This window comes from Ictidomys tridecemlineatus, chromosome 8, assembly GCF_052094955.1.
Source record: "Ictidomys tridecemlineatus isolate mIctTri1 chromosome 8, mIctTri1.hap1, whole genome shotgun sequence".
NCBI classification, from domain to species: Eukaryota; Metazoa; Chordata; class Mammalia; order Rodentia; family Sciuridae; genus Ictidomys; species Ictidomys tridecemlineatus.
The window spans coordinates 93,049,564-93,067,403 of NC_135484.1; the positions used below are offsets into that span (position 1 = coordinate 93,049,564).

The window sequence follows — 17,840 nt, forward strand, 5'->3', positions numbered from 1 at the left end:
TCTTCTATAATTTGCCTTTGTTTTTATTTTCAGTTTCCTAGCACCTGGGAGGAAAAATACAAGTTTGCAACAGAATAATGGCCATGATAATTATTGTTTTTAAAAATATGGAGAACTGTGGATAAAAGGTCTATAAATTCCCAGGTGTCAGCAATTAGATAGCTATTGCTTTGATTACCTGTGATTCCCCTCAGAATACAAAAGGATATTAGTTTGGTGTCCAAAATCATCAAGGACAGAAAGATAGGCCATGCTGATTTCACGAGCTGTTTTACACTGTAGCATTCAGAATGTCAAGATAATGCTTGTTCCTGGCTTATAATTGATGAAGGAGAATTTAAAATCAATACCTTTATGCTGACTACGGTTACCTGGGATACACTCCTGGAATATTTCATAAAAGGCAAGAGCTTTGTTTGTGTGTGTGTGAAGGCGGTGGAGGGCGCGGTGGAGGGTGGGAGGAGGTTGTGGGTTGAACAGTTCTAATATCAATTTTACAGCATCTTTATGACTATAATTGCTTTTATGGGATTTAGCAACTCCCAGTTGGATCAGCTTAATTTACATCAGAATTACACAACTCAGAAGGGAGAACCAAATCCCTAGAGAACATAAAAATTGGATGCTACGGAGTTAACATTTTATGAAATAATGTGAAAAAAACCACTCTTGATATTTTAGGGAAATGTGTGTATCAGTCACTCAAATGTGGAGTTGTCCCACTGCTGGAGGAGCCCAAACAAAAGGCTGCTGCGGTTTTACCAACCCAGGGGTTTCCAGGGTAGGGAGGAGAAAGACTAGTAGTGGAGTAGTACTGAGGACTTCAAGTTTCCTCCAAGGAAACCTCATAATACAGGTGCCTAGGCTAGAAATACCCGTGTGCAGAAGAGCCAGTGTGGCCAGGGCCTGAATCCTTGATTCTGCTCTAAGTCGGCTGTGCCCTGGCTGTGAAGAAGTCTGATGTGGGGAGAGCAGTCCCCAACCCCCATATGCCTTCCCCAAGGAAGACTTCATTATTGCTAATGGTTGGTTCAGAAAACTACACACAGAATCCTGGCTGCAACCAGACTCCTCAGTGCTTTATCACTGCTCATCACCTGGCTTAAAACTGACACCACAGTGAAGATGGCCCCACTACCTCTGAGCCACCTCGGAAGTCCTGACTCTCCACTGGGCTGGCCCTGGCACTACTTGGGCCCAGAAGAAATGGAAGGGTGGAAGATCCGTCGCTGGTGCGTCTGCTTCCGTGGTGGTGTTTGCTTCGTGCAGAGCAGCTGTCTTGCTGGATTGCGGCTTTCCTGGTTCTTTGGAAGGAGCCCGTTCTGTGGGGGCTTCTTCGCTTATGCTCATTGGTGCTTCCCCACTGCAAGTCCAGGACGTGTGAGGAAAAAAGAAAGCCTAGGCATCTCACTGCTGTGATGTTCCTTCAATCCCAAGGTCTCTAACCAGCGGCCTTTCCACTTTCCAGAGTTTTTTATGTTTACTTCATACAGAATGTTAAGGATTTTTAGTTGAAGTGTGAGGAATTAAAAAAAAAAAAGTAGAATACTTCATTATTCCAGAAGTAAAAGCCTTTGCATTTTTTTCCTTTGCATTTTTTCCTTTGCATTTTTAAAATTTAAATTGAAATGATGAAATTAACAGAATATTAAAAACTAAATGGAATGACTTATGGGAAACACAATTGCTTTTTGCTCACTTTTGCACACTTCCAGTATTGTCCCTAAGAGACATTTTAATCATTTGTTTTCAATTATTTTGGAGTTTACCTCAATATAGTTAATAAAGTGCATGCTATATTACTTTTTTGTTTGTTTGTTCTGGGGATTGATCCCAGAGGCATCTACTACTGAATCCCCAAAATCCTTAGCCATTTTTATTTTTATTTTGAGACAGGGTCTTGCTATGCAGCTGACGCTGGCTTTGAACTTATGATCCTCCTGCCTCAGCCTCCAGAGTTGTGAAGATTACAGGTGTGTACCACCACAGTTGGCTTACATTACTTCTTAATTTATCATCTTTAAACATTATTTTATTATTACATTATAAAATAATTTGATTAATTTTTACATTCTCCCTTCTCTCATTTCTCAGATTTGTTGCCATATGTCATTAACCTCTAGTTCTTTCACAGATAACCTATGCAATTTCCCAATATAGTCATACTATTTATGTACCTATCATGAACTGGATTTATGTGAAAAGTGTGGGGGAGGCAATACTATCACTCCGTTCCTTTCTTTCACTATTTTCCTCTTTCATCTAACAACTTCTGGCTGCTATACTTTTACTTTAACCTCTTCCCTGCCACATTTTTACACAATTTTATTTTTAAAACAATCTTAGTACATCCAGTTTATAAAATCCCACTTTTTTTGGGGGGGAGGGAGGTACCAGGGATTGAACTCTAGGGGCACTGAGCCACATCACCAGCCCTATTTTGTATTTTATTTAGAGAGAGGTTCTCACTGAGTTGCTTAGTGTGTTGCTTTTGCTGAGGCTGGCTCTGAACTCATGATCTTCCTGCTTCAGCCTTCAGAGCTGCTGGGATTACAGGCGTGTCCCACCATGCCTGGCTATAATCCCATTTTTTATATATTAAGCTATATATTAGTCAGGGTTTAGAAACAAGACAGACATCCCACCTACTGTTTCAATAAGGAGAATCTTAAGAATTAATAACTAAGCATAGAGTTGTTAACCAGGTAATAGAAAGGATAAAAAGTGACTGCTAGTCATCAAGGAGGTAGCAACTCTAGAAAACAGCTACTATCCTAAGACTAAGAGAATAAAGAAGAGAAATTGGAATTACTAAAATTAAGAAATTTAAAGATGGGATCTGTGAAGCTGAAACTCAGGCTTCACAGGGCCACTGGTTGGTGTCAGTGGGTGTTACATGGTGGAGGGGAACAGGTGTAGGGAGACAGGTTCTGTGAGGATTGAAGACATTGCAAAACAGAGTTAGCTGTAGCTGTGGGGAGAAACTGCTGCTGCTGAGGTGAAGAAACGTTAATGGGGTGATGCTCACAGGATAGGGAAGCAGAAAGGAAGAAACTTTTCCAGCCTACAGTCTCCCTTTGGTGCCTTTAAGGGTTGGCCGGCAAAGCAGAACTGTGGTCTGCAGACTCCCAGCTGCAGCATCACAAAGCATTTTATAGAAAAGAGACAGTATCTAATAATTGTACTAGCTGTTACTTGGCAATTGTTTTTATGTTGTTTTATATAGGTTTTTCATAAGGACTATGCAACTTATTTATTTTCTATGAATTAAACTTTACACACACTTATTAAAGTATCTGAAGTACAAAATGTAAAGCAGGACTGACAGAATTGAGAAAGGATAGGATGTAGGAAATTAAAGATATATATTCATCTCTTCTCAGTTTGGCCACCAGCATCATCTTATAAGAATACTTAGGCATCAACTGCTCATCTCAATTGTAGGGAATGCTAAATTTTAAAATACAAACATGTTCTAGTACTGGGAGAAGATTCTTTGTCTTGGGAACATTTGAGACAGTAGCGATGAATCATGCTGCCTTTCAGTAATTTTTTTCCCTCCAGAGATGAGGCATGAAGCCAACTCTCAGCTAAATACTCTGCTTTTTATTTCATTTTATTTTTTTTCAAATTACATTTTCCTTGTAACTGGCAGGGGAAGATGAAATTTAAGACAGAGATGAAAGAATCTAGGCTTATGAACTTTTTTCTCTCCTCAATGGTCAGGAAAATAGGGAATGAGGACAATTTGTTCCACTTTGGATGTTTTATTTTATCTATTTGATCAAACAAATGATCTCATCCCCATGCATGTGTTCTCCATTTATTTGCTGTGTTTAGACAAAAGAATAATAAATGCTCAGGTGAACCTAAAGAGAGAAGTTCACACAACATGACTTATCCAACATCTATGGGTGTATGGAATAAAAATGTGCATTGTGAAATCCATTGATAATTTGGAATTTCATGAAGTAGCAGGCACAATGTGGTAGGAAACCTTTTTTGGCTTCTAGGTATTTGGAGTCACTCAAGATATTCCAAGAAATGATGGAATATTTTATTTTAGTTTTTATTTAAATTTTTCCATTTACTTTTTAAAAAGCTTATTAAGATACAATAAACACCCAAAACTGCACATATTTAATGTGCATGATTTTGTGGATTTGGATATATAAAAATACTTTGATAATATCATATCATCAAGGTAATAAACATATCAAGTTCTCCTAAAGTTTCCTTGTTCCTTTTGTTTATCTATTTTGCCTATTAAAGAGTCACCCTTCTAATAATTTTTAAGTGAAAATATTATAGGTACTATTCTGTATGTCAGATCTCGAAAACTTACTCATCTAACATAACTGAAACTTAATACTAGTTGAACAAAAAGTCCCAAGGGAATTTCGGATGTTTTAAATATATACATGGCAGCCAAAAGATCAACCATCTTATAGGAGTTCTTGAAAGAATATAAAACCTGACTTTTTCAGCACCTCATGCGCTTCAGTCCCTGTGCTACACAGTTTATGCCCATTGTATTAGTCCCTCTTCTATTATTATAAGTAATTACTAACCTTACTTTAAAAAAAATTTTTTTTTTGAAGAGGTTTTAAAATAAAGAGTTCACAGTTTTGGAGATTCAGGGCATGACACTGGCAGAGCTCTGCTCTGGTGAGGACCTCACGGTGGATGGTGTCACAATGGTGGAAGTACACAGGAGAGGAAGAGATTACATGGCCATACTATAAAAACAGAGAGAGGCCTAGGAGTCAGGCTCAGGCTTTTATAACAACTCACTGTCATGAGAACTAACTCAGGGTGCCAGGAGAGCTATCTTGAAGCCTTTCTTGACACAATCTCCAACTAGGCCCCACCTCTTAAAGATCCAGTTCTATATCACATCACCACACCCTGGACCAAACCTCTAATACACATAACCCTTGGGGGACAAACCACATTCATGCCATAGCATTCACTAATTCATTTAACTCTTCTGAAACAAAATAAAATTGAGACAGTATGATTATCCTGATTATCCTCACGTCTTGTAGCTGAGATATACTGTGATTTGACCAGTCATATAGCAGTGCATTGCAGGGGCAGAGCAGTGTTTGATTCCAACACCCACTCTTCCCAACTGCCCCTTATATTAACTTTAAGACTTTAATAACAGCCATTAAGATGAGTGAATCCTATTGCTTCTAGTACTCAAGATAATGGTCATTTAAATATAATTTAAATCATGGTCATTTTAATACAAATAAATTATTTATATATATATATATATATATATATATATATATATATTATAGCATTAATCAGGGTTCTCTAGAGAAACAGAACCAACTATCTATATATCTATATATCTATCTATCTATCTATATCTGTATCTATATCTATATCTATATCTATATCTATATATGTTGTTATAAAAAGGAGATTTATTAGATAGGTGTGATCATAAAAGGGTATTTATTAAATTGGCTTACAGAACCAGAGGCGGATAGTCCCACAATGGCTGTCTATAGGCTGGAGAGGGAGAGGAACTAGTAACTGCTCAGTTCAAGAAACTGGAGCTCCAGAGTTAGAAGGATCAATGATGCAGCTCCAGTCCAGGACTGGAGACCTGAGACTCTCTAGAGAGTCACTGATTGACTCTTTTGCTTTGGAAGAGTGAAATAGCTGGAGTCTGATGTCCCCAGACAATCATAGCAGCAATTGAAGCATCCACTCCAGAAGAATCTGGCTTGCATCTGCTGCTGCTGCTTCTTTGTTCTCAGTTTTATTCCACCCAGGCTTCCAATTTCTTGAACTGTTCTGCCCACATTTAGGGTGAGTTTCTTCAGTTTGCTGTTCCAAAATCATTCCTTGAAACACTCTCACTGACACACCCAGAAACCTCATAATCTTAGCCTTCTCTTAATCCAATCAAGTCAACAATTCAGACTATGCACACAAACACACATTTAATATATATATTCTTGTTATTATATATGTGTGCATATAATAACAAGAATTATTAACTGAAAAATAATCAAATCCCTATTCTCCTGTTTGAGTCAACTATCTTATCCTATTTAAGCTAAATCATTGTGGGCTATTAAATGTGACATTAATGTAGAAATAATTTTATAGAATTTTGCTTTTATGTGGAGTAGCTTATAGCATTTGTATAAAGGAGGATAATCATATCATAACCCTTATGCAGTACACCCAGTAGATGAAAAATGACATTTTAGCTTGAATTAGGATAATTTGAGATTCCTGCTGAGAAGGTTGCACAGGGTCATAGAACTATTCAGAGTTAGAACTACAGCACAGGAATCTCTATTTCTAGCCCAATGATCCATTTAGTTAAAATAGGGCTCAAGCTATTCATAAAGCAATATCATCAACCACAAATCTAGCTAAGTAAGATAGGAGTAAAAACTACATGTCAGGAGAAACAATCATTTATGTAATAAATGTTAATTTATCTTTCTTTTCAGACTAATTTCATAATGTCTTTACATTTCTCAGAAGGTTTTATAAACTTATGAAAAGAATATAACTATTCTTCATTATCAGTTGCCATGGCTGAGATATAGAAACTGCATTTTGAGTTCACTTTATAAAGGTTCAAGGATATCTTATAGCATTAGATGCCAATGGATAAGATCATTATTAATTGTGTAGATCTCTATGGTAATGAATAACATCTGTGAGAATGGTGTCGCTTTATTAATATGAGTGCTCTCCAGTACTTTAATTCAAAATGGTTTTTGCTTTTGAAGATTATTTTATAATGGTTTATAGAGATTATAAAACTCTTTAAATTCTTTTTGCTCCATTGACTTATATCGGTAAGTGCTAACTTGCCTTCATTTCATATTTTTAAAAACAATCCTGAACATCACTATTTTTAGTTTTTAGCTTTGCCTTTGTTAGGTCATAATAAAAATTCTTCTTATTCCTAATCATTTTGTTTGTTTACCTTACCTGGGTTTCTACATAAAATATTTTTAGAATTCTTCAATTTCCAAGTGTTCATTGAATACTTTCACATTTTATAATGCCTTAGCACAATCCTGAGCAACTCATAAAGTTCAATAAATATCCACTTTGTGATTATTAAAACGGCTTTTGGTGTGAGCCATGAAATAGAACTATAGATCAGAATCTGGTCTCAAGAACAAATCTTGAAATTCACTGTTGAGGGAGAGAGATGATGGCATTCAGAAAGGAGATGACACATGAGTCAAGGCCATGTCTAATGTCTCTTATCTCTAATGCTTCTGCCTGCTTTCTCCTCACTTGCTCTGCCTTTTACTTATGTCTAACTTGAAACTGAAAATAATTGGGAGAGTGCATGCATAAATGTTAGTTCACGCTATAATTTCTGGTGCCTGGGAAAATTCCAAATCACGAACATTGACTTTGACCAAGAAAACTCTGGAGGTCTTCGGGAGAGTCAATATTACTCTTTAGTGAGTTGGCAAAATTCTCCATCAATATTAGGAAGAGGTCTCTTGAGTCATTTTGGAGTCCCGAGTCTATTTCAGAGATGGATGATATTTGTGTGGTCCGTGAAAGAATTGGCATAACTCTAGACACAATTCAAGTTTAATACTAATTCAGTAGATGACCTAGCCTGTGCTTTTAAATATCTCTAGTACATATGCTGGATTGAGATTTGTGGTCTAAATTTATCCAAACCTCATTGTTTAGAGCTTAGAAAACAACTTGTTTTGCCCTGAGGAAGAAATGTGTTGGGAACACGAGGCATCAGCCATTTAATAGCATGTAGGGCCACTCGGAGATTTACTTGGATTTTTTTATGCCACCCAGTTCCACCAATATTTTATTCAACATCCAAATTGCCCAGTACTATGCTAGATATTTGGTTGGTATATATGTCATAAGGCTCTTGCTCTTGAGTGGCTTAATAATTCCAGAGGGCAGTGTTTTAAATTGTGTTTCTTGCACTTTATTTGTTCAAGGAAGACTCCCAGAATCACCATAGGAACTGGTACGGTTTCAGACTTACACCTAGCATATAATAAATTCCCCAAATGTGTTAGCCTTGTGGGTTTATTGTTCAACGAATGAACTTCCCTTTTGTTTGCTTTATATATGTGGTGTATATTTATGTATTTATCTTCTGAGAATCACCAGCCCATTTCTTTTTATTTGAAAAAAGTGTTTGTTGCTAAACAAAGTTTGAAAAACGAATGATCTCAGGCATCTCTTATTTTAGAGTCTCCCTAAATATTCATGTAAAGACATCATGCTTCATTCAATTTTATAATAACATAAAGACATACTTTTGATTAAATTCCTATCTTTAAAAATATCAAAACATTTGACAAATATGTATTCTTGACTGGGTTTGGAATGGCCCAATTACAGATGTTTGGAAAAAAGAATTATAGCCACCAACATATAACATTTATTGAGTGCTAGGTACCATTCCACATTATTCTAGATATTTTATGTCATTTTATCTTTATAGCCATATCATGAGGTAGGTATTATTTTAAAGATGAGGTAATACAGAAGACCAGAAATATTGTTTAACATGCCCAATATCATTTGGCAAGAAAGTGGCAGAAGCAATACAAAAACATAAAAAGTGCATCTGACTCCAGAGCCATTAAGTAGTGTTATCCCAACTTTATGAATGAGGCAATTGAGGTATAAAATATTAGATTTTTTTCTCAGATTATGCAGCTATTAACCACTAAAGATGGAATTTAAAATAAATTCATTTGACTTTGAAATCTGGTGGTTTAGAACTATTATAGTTGTTAGAAATAGTTAAAAATTAACAAAAGATAGAACAGCTGTTTCTGACAGCTATCTAAATGAATACCTGATCAAGAAGTTAGAACACATCTGAAAGAGGCTGAGGACTGATAGTATTTGAAGGCAACTAATGTATCTAAAGAATGCATTAAGGCACTGGGCGTGGTGGCACATGCCTACAATTCCAGGGGCTTGTGAGGCTGAGGTAGGAGGATTGCAAGTTCAAAGCCAGCCTCAGCAAAAGCAACACACTAAGCAACTCAGTGAGACCCTCTCTCTAAATAATATACAAAATAGGATTGAAGATATGGCTCAGTGGTCGAATGCCCCTGAGTTCAATCTCTGAAACCGCCCCCCCAAAAATACATTAATCTATTCTAAATGTATCTAAAGATTATATGAGCCTAAAGAGATACTGGACATCTTTGTCAGATATATCCCTAAATATGTAACATTTTAGTTATAATACAAAAGACACTTTTAGAAAATTCAATTTCTCATTTTTCATTGGTAGAAAATAGAAATATACTTTTTTTATATTAATGGTTACAATGGACTGAATGTTTATAAGCCCCTCCCCCACCCCTCCATTGATAGGTTGAAGTCTTAACCCCAATGTAATGGTATCAGGAGGTGACTATGTCATGAAGGCAAAGCCCTAATGAATAGTATTAGAACCTCTTGTAGAAGACACTAAAGTCCTGTTTGCCCCCTTTTCTGTGTCCGTTTACAGTGAGCAGAGAGCCCACTATAAGGGAGTGGCCCTTATCAGACACTGAATCTGAGGGTGCCTTGATCTTGGAATTCCTGGTCTCCAGAACTGGGAGTAATACATTTATTTTTTTTATCAGTTTTATTTATTTTATTTTACTTTTATTTTTGGTGCTGGGATTGAACCCACCGGTGCTTAACCACTGAGTCAGACTCCCAACCCAGTATTTGTTTTTTTTTTTTTTAATTTTGAAACAGGTCTCACTGAGTTTCTTAGGGCCTTGATAAATTGTTGAGGCTGGCTTTGAACTTGCCATCCTCTTGCCTCAACCTTCAGAGTCATTAGGATTATAGGTATGTACAAATGTGCCCAGTTAATTTCTGTTGTTTTTAAGTCACCCAATCTCATGTTTCTTTCTTTCTTTTTTTTTTTTTTTAGCAGCAGCCCCAACAGACTATGACAGTCACATATCTTACTTAAAATCTAAGCTTACATGTTAGTTCCAAATCTTTCTTTGTAGATTCCATTATCATCTCTTTTTAGATGAATGTATCCTTTTTATTTATCAAATTTATGTTCATAAGGTTATTTATAATTGTATTACTTATCTACTAATGCTTAATAAATTACCACACACTTGGTGGCTTGAAACATACATTCATTAGCTCAGTTTTTAAAGATCAGGAGTCTGGGTTGGCTTGGCTGGGTCTTCTGCTTAGAGTATCATAAAGCCACAGTCAGGGTGTCAGCCAGGCCTGAATTTTCACTGTGCACCTGACCAGGGAAACTTTTCTTTCAAATTATAGGGCTGAAAATTTCATTTCCTTGAGGTCTGGCCCCCATGGCAGCTTGCAATGAAAAGAGCAAGAGAGACTCTAGCCAGACAGCCATTTTCTTATGTAATCTCTCATAGGTAAACCTGTACATCCAAGAGCAACATGGGATGAACCCAGATATTTTGTCCAAGCCTGTTCCTGGCCATCCTAATACCACGTTAAAACAACAAACAAACAAACAAACAAACAAAAAACAGAGTAAGCAAAATTGAACGTGGTGGAGTGTCTATAATCCCAGCAACACAGAAGGCTGAATCAACAGAATTGTAAGTCTGAGGCCAGTCTTTGTAACTTAGTTAGCACCTGTTTCCAAAAAACAAACAAACAAACAAACAAAAAGGACTAGGAATGTTGCTCAGTGCTTGCCTAGCATGTGTAAGACTTCAGGTTCAATCCCTTGTACACAAGCAAACAAACAAACAAAAAAGAATTCTGAACAGACTAGTATCATTATGAATGCATGTTCAACAACCTCAACAGATTCTTAGTTGCCTGGCAATCAAGTATTTTAGTTACCTAAATTTCCCCTTCAAGCCAACAGTTTAAAAAAATACCTAGGGGTTGACTGGGGATGTGATTCAGTGGTAGAGAGCTTTCCTGGCACACTTGAGGCCCTGGATTTGACTCCCAATATTTGGAAAAAAAAAAAGAGAGAGAGAGAGAAATTAATTTTAACCAAACTTCCACATACATCATAATCTTGTCACTTTTACTTTTTATTCTTTTAAAAAAGTGGAGCCTATGGTAAGATCGCATCTTTAGGGTCTCCCTTTATGGATACTGGCCAGGGTTGTGGTTGATGCTCACTCCTTCACGCTCGGCATTAGTAAAGGCCTCACATACTTGCTAGTCACTGGGAATTTTACTGTTATTGGTCACCTTATTCCCATCTCACTTGTCTGTAAATACTACCTTCTTTTAATTCTCTTCAAGTAAACCTTTGAGTGTGCCATTTGTTTACTATAGAATCTTAACCAACATAAAGTTCTGCCCTAAGTATTAGCATCATTGTTGACTTCAGTTGCACACATTTTAAAAGAGACCTGTCTAGAACTAAACAGAACTTGTGCCAAAAATGAAAGATAGATTTGGCATAATTTTTACCTCCATTGCTTTTGGCTGGTACTTTGGATCATGGTATTCATTCCTACTGATATTTTCCACTTAGATCTAGTTGACTCATGGATGGATTGTTTGAATTTTGCCTATTGCAAGTTGCTTTCTTCTCAAATACCCTGCCTTTACATGACATGGTCAAAATGTTCTGTCTTTGTCATCTTTACTTTGAGGTGTGGACATTTTGTGATGGTTGTGACCTTATTATTCTTGTATTCATGACTTATCATGGCTAATTCACTTTTTGGTTGATTTAAGAGCTTTTGATTTTATAATATACTTCTTGAAATAGCTTCTACTTCAGTTTTGTAACTAAGTCTTAATAGCAGAACACAAACAAGTCTATTTAGCCCTATGCATAATCAGAACAGTTGTTGAATTTTGTTATGAAAGGTTGATATAAATGTCCAATTATGTTTACTTGTTTACATATTCTATGTGAATTTCAATAAAGGTTTGTCAAGTATTTATTAATACTGAATTTGTTTTATTTTACATAAATTCCAATAACTTTCTACATGAATCTTCATATGAAATACCCCAAGACACACTGCTATTCCTTGAAACGTTATTGGAAACATGTATACATTCATGTTATGACCTTTAAGGAAATTCCATTTGTAAAAATGAGTCATGAATATGTTTATATGAACAATTAACTGCATTTTATTTATTTATTTTTTTGGTATTGCAGATTGAACCTAGTACCCCTTTACCACTGTTATATTCCCAGCCCTTTTTCAAAAAAATAAAAAAAATTTGAGACAGGGCCTCATTAAGCTTCTGAGACTGGCCTCAAACTAGTGATCATTCTGCCTCAGCCTCCAGAATTATTGGTATTATAGGTGTGTGCCACACACATTGCAACATCACTAATTTCTTAAAAGAACCAATACTCTAGAAAGAAGACTGTGTTTTCCCATATGTCCAACAAGCCCTGGTCCTTCCATGTCTGTAGCTCTATGACATAAAAGCTTTTCTAAGAAAAGCAGCCGAAGTGTTTCTCTGTTCACAGGGCTATAAACCTTATATCACATGCTATCTAATTTCATGGATCAGTTGACTTAGTTCAAGAGATTAACTCAGGAACCAAAAATAGTAAACACCTTGACTGTCAGCCAATGGAATGCCTTGTTACTAAAACTGTGCCCAAGAAGGGTAATCAATATTGGGTGGTGACTTACCCACATGGCAGTTCTCTCTTGGGAGTCTCTGGAGGGAACTTAAAAGAAAGAGACATTGAACTTTCAGCTAAAACAGTAAGATCCAAGAGAACTTGAGGTGGAGAAAAAACAAGTGGAGTGACTAGTATTGGGAGAGGTATAGACTGAGATCAATTCAGGCTCAAGTGGCAAGTCTTTGTCACAGGAAACAACAGAATTTAACTCCTTTTTTTTTTTTTAATGGTATCAAATATATTTAAAAAATGCTCAACATTACTAATCATCAGAGAAACGCAAATCAAAATCACAATAAAATATCATCTCATGCTAGTTAGAATGTGTTTTATTATTAAAAAGAAACAAAACAAGGGCTGGGGATGTGGCTCAAATGGTATCGCGATAGCCTGGCATGCGTGCGGCCCAGGTTCGATCCTCAAACAAAGATGTTGTGTCCGCTGAGAACTAAAAAATAAATATTAAAAAAAATCTCTCTCTCTCTCTCTCTCTCTCTCTCTCTCTCTCTCTCTCTCTCTCTCTCTCTCCCCCCCCTCTCTTTAAAAAAAAAGAAAGAAACAAAACAAAAAATAATAAGTGTTGACAAGGATGTGGCAAAAAGGGAGGCCCTGCACACTGTTGAAAGGAACATAAATCAGCATAGCCATTATGGAAACCAGTGTGGAGTTTCCTTAAAAAAATAAAAATAGACCTACTATATATTCCAGTAATCCCACTACTGGGTATATATCCAAAGGAAATAAAAATCAGTATGCTGAAGAGACATCTGCACTTGTATGTTTATTGCAGTACTGTTCACATTAGCCAAGAAATCAAATCAACCTACCGGCTCAACTGATGGATCAATAAAGACAATGTGGTATATATACACAGTCGAGTACTATTTCAGCGATATAAAAGGTAGAAATCTTGTCATTTAAAACAATGTGAAAAGGACTAGGGGTCATTATGTAAAGTCAAATATACTAGCCACTGGAAAAAAATACCTCATGTTCACACTCAAATATGGAATATTGAAAAGTTATCTCATAGGAGTTGAGAGTAGAGTTGGGTATGGTGGTGCATGCCTGTGATTTTGGTGACTCTGGAGGCTGAGGTAGGAGAACCACAAGTTTGCGGCCAGCCCTGGCAACTTAGTGAGACCCTGTCTCAAAATAAAAATTAGAAAGGGCTGGGGATTTAGCTCAGTTATTAAGCACCCCTGGGTTCAATACTCCATACTGGAGAAAACCCAAAACTGATAGTAGAGTTGTAGATAACTGAGGCTGGGGAGAATAGAGGAGAGGGAGGCAATGGAAAGGTTGGTCAATGCAAACTAAGTTATGGTTAGATAGGATAAATAGGTTCTGGTATTTTATTGCATGGGTAGGATGATTATATTACATACTGTACTGTGTATTTCAAAAAAGTCAGAAGAAATAATATTGAATGTTTTTACCACAAAATGATATGTTTAAGTAGATTTGCTTACCCAGACTTAAATATTACACAATGTATATATGTATTGAAATATCACATGGTACCCAAGAAATACATACAATTTTTACTTGTCAATTAAGAAAACAGTATGAGTAAGGAGATTCTTTGAGATGATGTACATAGCTTGTTCTTCATCAAAGTTTCACCTTAAGGTTTTGACATGAATTGAATATATCCTTTCTATGATGACTAAAAAAATGATTATAAATATGTTTATTTTCTTTATTCCCAGGTTTGCTGAACTCTGAAGAAAGGCTGGATCAATAGGGCTCTGTGGGGCCTTTTGTACCTGTCTCTGTCTCCTGAAGTCCTGTTTATCATCATCCTCCCTCCTTTTTTTTTTTTTCATTTAGAAAACATGATGTATGTCCTTTCCTCACCCTATGTTTTAATCTGCTCCTCTACCAGCAGAGGGTACCCATTTTTGCCCCACCCATATGCCCTTGGGAATTTTCACTAAGATCTTGGGGGTTGGAGAACATCACTGAAACAGATGCATGGAAGGGAAATGGTATCCCAAGGCAGTTTTGCCACAGGCAACCTACAGTTTTAAAATGTGAATTTGTTCTCCAGGCACTGCATATGAGCAGGGCATGGGTGTTGTCTTCTACAGACAAGCACTGTTTGGCACTGCAGCCTGGTCCACTACCTTAGCTCATCCCAGGCTTGGGGCTTCTGATGTGTTTCTCAGCAATGAGCTGCAGCAGGGACTCAGCCTCTACCTTCATCTGTATGCAGAGTACACCTGCAACCAGTTCAGAAGTGTTGGCTCCTTCTTCTCTTGTTTTCTTCCTCCTGCCACTGTTCGATTTCTCACAATCAGCTCACATAATTCTTTTTTTGCCAACAAGCTCCTCCAGTTTCCAGGGCAGCACTCTCAATTTCTTATGCGACATGCATAGCCTTGCTCACTGGAGATCAGGGCATTTGACTCTTCTGCCTCTATTGCAGATACAGTGTTCCATTTCAGGTTGGAGTACATGGAGGCTAGAGTCTGTCCTAGGGCAGGACTGCACACACTTGGTGCTCAATGTTAGCAGAATGCACAGCTAGGAAAAGAAGCCTGCCTTCTGTGGCCAGAAATGATGACAGGGTCTCTCAGCATGCCTGGGGTTTACTCTAACACTCTAACAAAACCTGATCACATGTTTCCCAAGCACAGAGAATGATATATGATTGTGTCTCCTGACTGCTGGCTGTGGCTTGTCTCTAACAATTAAGCAATTTTTCATTAAATTAACATGGCTTCTTTATCTAATGCCCACCATGTGCTAGGGACTGACTTGTTTATTATGTTTTGTCATCTCCAGAAGTCTTAGCTTGAAGTTTCAACAGAAGGGTAAATTTCCAGGAAGACTGTGAGAGACTTAAGGGCCAGGTTGATGATATCAAATACGCTGAATTTGTCTGTGTCTACCATGTTTTAGCTCCAGAGTTGCTGGTGAAGTTAGTGCCATTGGACTTTTTTGTTGATAAGACAAAATGATCCAGATCTCTATAGTAATTTGATGCCTCTCTAGGTACCTATAATGATGATTACTGACCTTATAGCAGTGAGCTGCTGCTACAGGTGGCAGGACATCTTAGCCAAATTGAATTCTAGAGTTTAGTTTTGCCTCTGGGCACTCTGATTTTTCTTTTCCACATAGATTTTTTCCCATTGCAAGCTTCCTGAATTGCTCTTGATGAGTCGGTCTTGCTTCTGACTTCTCTTAAACAATATTTTTTGTTGTTGTTGTTTTTGTTTGTTTTTTTAACTCCAAAGTGACAGTTCACAGGGATTGAGAGATGGTACAGGATGAAACTTATTTGGCAATGTGTGTATCATGTAGAACCAGATCTAATTTTTCTTTATTTCCAGTGATGTATAAAGTGTTCTTCAGTTTGTGTAGGAAGTTGGTTATCATCAACAATGTTACCATTATAGTTTGGATCTGAAATATCTCCTAAAGATTCATATGTTAAAGCTGGGTCCCCAGTGCAGCAGTATTCAGAGGTGGGGCTTTCAGGAAGTGACTGGATCACGAGAACTCAAGTTGTGCAATTTTACCTTCCATCTATACCTTGAACTCTTAGAGGTGTTATCTCTAATCTTGTTCAAAGGATTCATCAGGTTTTCTCTCTCTCTCTCTCTCTTTTTTTTCTGGGTGGGCCTTTTTCAGATGTTGCTGTTGGGTCTAAGAGCTCTATCAGTCTTCTAAGACTGTGTCCTGAATATTTTCCTTCCACCTGGCTGAGTATTTGCTGATACAGCCTCTTAGTTCTTATTTCCTTTGTGTACTTTTAAGTTTATACCAACTAAGATAACTCGAGAATGTCATGATTTTCTCAAACCCAAATAAAATTATTTGCAGTTATTTCCTTTGTGGCATTTATACATTGCAAATAAATTATTAAACAGCAAATTTGTCTCTATTACCGTGTTTTTTTTTAAAGTGAGATTTAAAGGTTACCCTAAACGAGTCTTATCTGTTAGCATTGAGATCTAATATTATTTAATAATTCTATTTGTCTGTTTAGCATAAACTATCAAATTTATTTCAGATTATCACTAATCCAAAGAGAAAGTAAAAGTAACACATAATCTCCAGTTAAATTATTGCAAGTCAAATAACTGAGAGCAAATAGAGTGAAATAAGAAAGTTATGGATATTATCTGAATTAATTAGATTTCAATTTTCAATAAAACAAATTCCATTTATATGTAATAATCTGTTCCCCGCTAATAAAAATATAGTTTACATTGGCATGAAGAATTTGGCAATATATTATCTTAAGAAAAATCCAAATTTATGAAATCCTTTTCCCCCTCTTTTCTAACATTCTAAATCTAGTTACTATTTTCCTTTAGTTTTTTTTTAAAATTTCTTCTTTAAAAGAACCCACCTGCATAAAACATAGCCGGCAGCTCAATAAGTAATAGTAAGCAAAGTCTAAAGAGGCTTCACTGCACAAAGGGGCCAAATCCCTCAGCTGTAGAATTGCTCTTTATGAAGTTTCTGAGACCTTAGACTCTTCCCTTCATTTTCCCACTGTCTTCCTACTTAGCATTCGCAAAGTCTATCTTTCATTTAGGCTACATTAGTTTAAATCTAGGCAATTTTCTCACTTTTTTTATGGAAGGGTAGGGAAGAAACAGAAAAAGGAGATAGATATGAAGAATTCATTTACTAATGGACTTATTTTCAGAGATTGCTTACCAAATTAGTATTGGTATTAGCACTTGAATTTTTGTACTGAGTATTGAACCCCTAGATGTTCTACCACTGAGCTACATCCCCAGTCTTTTTTTTTTTTTTTGAACAGGGTCTTGCTAAGTTGCCAAGGCTGGCCTTGAACTTGACATCTTTCTGCCTCAGTCTCATGAGTAGCTAGATTTACAACTGTATGCCACCATGACCAGCTCCAGATTATTTTTAAAAATACCTTTATTGTATTTATTTATTTTTATGTGGTGCTGAGGATCAAACCTAGGGCCTCGCATGCGCTAGGTGAGCATTCTACCAATGAGCCACAACCTCAGCTCCCAAATTATTTTAAAATATAATCTAAAAATAATTTAAAATGACTGTATTTTATGGTCATTGACAATTTACTGCACCACTGTTCTGAGTATTCCTGTGCTTGAATTAAGTACTGAATGATATATTCTATCAGTAAATTTAGACTCACAAAATATTGTTTATTTTACTCATTGGTTTTCATATTTACTATTGAAATGCAAGCATGTAGTAGTTT

At 36.6% G+C, this 17,840-nt stretch overlaps 1 long non-coding RNA gene across 1 annotated transcript; it reads left to right on the plus strand.

Annotated features, from left to right (window-relative positions):
- Positions 1 to 1,891: 1,891 nt before the first annotated feature.
- On the plus strand, positions 1,892 to 16,459 carry LOC144365884 (uncharacterized). Its single transcript, XR_013424614.1, has 2 exons — positions 1,892 to 1,973; positions 14,335 to 16,459. It is a non-coding gene; the product is annotated as an uncharacterized LOC144365884 (long non-coding RNA).
- The last annotated feature ends 1,381 nt before the right edge of the window (positions 16,460 to 17,840 follow it).